The following is a 2,345-nucleotide window of genomic DNA, read 5'->3' as shown; positions in this document are numbered from 1 at the left end:
GCACGTGGTACAACCACAAAACAAATTCAAGATTCTTTTAATTTTTTCGAGTCAGAACTAGAAACTCTCAGTTTTATTTCCTTATCTTGCTAGATATTTGTTGATGTTATGAAGAGCACTAAATATTGTTGATTGGTTAAACTTACTGTAAAAAGAAGCACTCTGCTGAAAAGTGAAGTGATTTATATTGTGTTTTGCTCTTAGTGGCTCGCCTTGCATTTTCACTTACTAATTATCTGATTACATTGCACTACTTACTGATGCATAAAACAATCAGCAGTGACGTGCATGAGAGGCATTATTGATAGCAAAATATTGGTTATGTTCCGTAGCCTGATGAGGTAACAAGGAAAACTGTAAGACAAATATCAAAGGTAAAGACCAGGACAGCTGTGAGTGGTGGTGCAGTCGGTACCCATTTGAAAGATGAACTGCGCGCAATGGGTAGACTGGAGGGGGAGCACTACTGAGGGAGGCCTTGGGAAAGGAATTTAAAGTCACCATTCCAAGAAGTGACATCCTGGTAATGAAAGCAGACTTTGGCGAAACATGGTACAAAGTTAGAAAGCTTAGGAGGTAAGAAAAACATGGACAAAAAATCATTACAAACCCCAAAATGTTCCAAAGCTACATTAAATATCAGTAACAGTAACCGTTTTAAGTTTGTATCCAAATTTGCCAATTGCCTGAATACCCTCAATCTGCTTACAAAGTTATGATAACTATTATGTGTCTACAGATGGTTTGCTCAGTGGGGACTATCCTCAGAGAGTGAAATAAGCCTACGAAAGCAAGTTCAGTCCATCACTGACCCTGCCTACTTGGTTTGTGAAAGGGTTGCATTGAATTAAAAACCAGGTTGCCATCCAGAGATCAGGGAAGCAGAGTTTGGTTATGTTACAGACCTGAACCAATTCATACATCTTCCTCTAGTTGACAATGAAAAGTATAATAATTAAGAAATAGTTTTAAAAAAAAGTGAACGCAATAGATAGATGATTGAAATTAAACAAAGTTAGCTGTTGCCTTTTGCTGTGAATTATAGTCTAATTAGAGTTGGTTATCATTTTAGAAATGGTAGGCTGATATGGAACAATGCAATCCCAAAAACCGAAGTGCTTATAAAACTTGGAGGAGATGCTGGTGATGGGTCATTTAAAATGGCCTTCCAGATTGCTAACCTGAGGCTTCCAAACTCTAAAAGCAACACATTGGTATTTGCCATGTTCCATGCAAAAGATAGTTGGGCCAATTTAGACAGCCTTAATGAAATATAAGGAACAAGTAAACACCTTGAAAGAGGCAACCTGGGTGCAAGTAACAAAAAATGTACCACACTCTTAGTTAGTCTAGAGGATAGAGACTTGAAATAGCATAATGTTAATTAAATTCTTCTTTTTTTATTTTGCTGATTTCTAGAGGTGAAAAGAAAGTGGTTTTCCTGTTTGGTGACTATGAATTCCTATGTAAGTTATTTGGAATAGCTCGTGCCTCAGGTATGATCTAGACAATAATTCACACACACAAATAATTATGACTATACAATTCAATAAAAGAATATAATTGTAGCCTCTCCTCTACATTGCTTTTTCTGTGAAACAGGTTTCCACCATGAGAATTGAATTTGCAGGCAAGTATCCACGTCTTTAGTGCAAGATAAATTAAGAGGTATTGCAAGTCTCTAGCCGCAAACGTAGGTATGCTGAAAAACGAAGCCTTGAAAACATTCAAGAGGATTATGACCAGTTTGTAATCGATGGCTATCTTATAAGTCGACAGAAGTTCTATCACAATGTGATTCACGAGAAACTGCTGGAAATTGAATTGGACAAAGCAAGATACAAGAGTTTATTTTATTGCTTTGAAGAGGGACTTACAGGACACTTCCTGGACTTCACATTACCTTGGGCGTGTTTAAGAAACTGTTTGATGAACTAGAGAACCAGTGCTTTGACCTGGACAAAAATTCAAATGGCGCTGGCAGGAGACAGTGAAGAGAATGATGAAAAGATCCCGGCATTCAGAGCTGCCCAACTACATACTAGACAGGCACAACAATTTCATGAAAAAGCAAATTCTTTACAGGAGTTGCTGAATTTACAAAGTCTGCATACTAATGTTAATATCATGCCTGCCTACTTTACACTACTACAGGAGGAGATAGAAAAACTCCTTGGAAATGCAGAAGAGGAGGTAACAATAATATATTTGTGTTTTCCAGTTTCACCGCGGTACAATCCTCCAATTCCATTGCACACGTTTCAAACCCATCTTCATTTTTTGTGTGGCTTACACGAATTGTAAACCACGCAATGTCACGATCCAAGATATTAATTCCTGGCTGG

At 37.6% G+C, this 2,345-nt stretch overlaps 1 pseudogene; it reads left to right on the top strand.

Annotated features, from left to right (window-relative positions):
- The first annotated feature begins 526 nt into the window (after nucleotides 1-526).
- On the top strand, nucleotides 527-1,938 carry LOC136283926 (uncharacterized; annotated as a pseudogene).
- Nucleotides 1,939-2,345: the final 407 nt, after the last annotated feature.

The sequence above is a fragment of the Pocillopora verrucosa genome, chromosome 10, assembly GCF_036669915.1.
Source record: "Pocillopora verrucosa isolate sample1 chromosome 10, ASM3666991v2, whole genome shotgun sequence".
NCBI classification, from domain to species: Eukaryota; Metazoa; Cnidaria; class Anthozoa; order Scleractinia; family Pocilloporidae; genus Pocillopora; species Pocillopora verrucosa.
The sequence above is the reverse complement of the archived record's forward strand: the minus strand, read 5'-3'. Positions and strand labels throughout refer to the sequence as shown.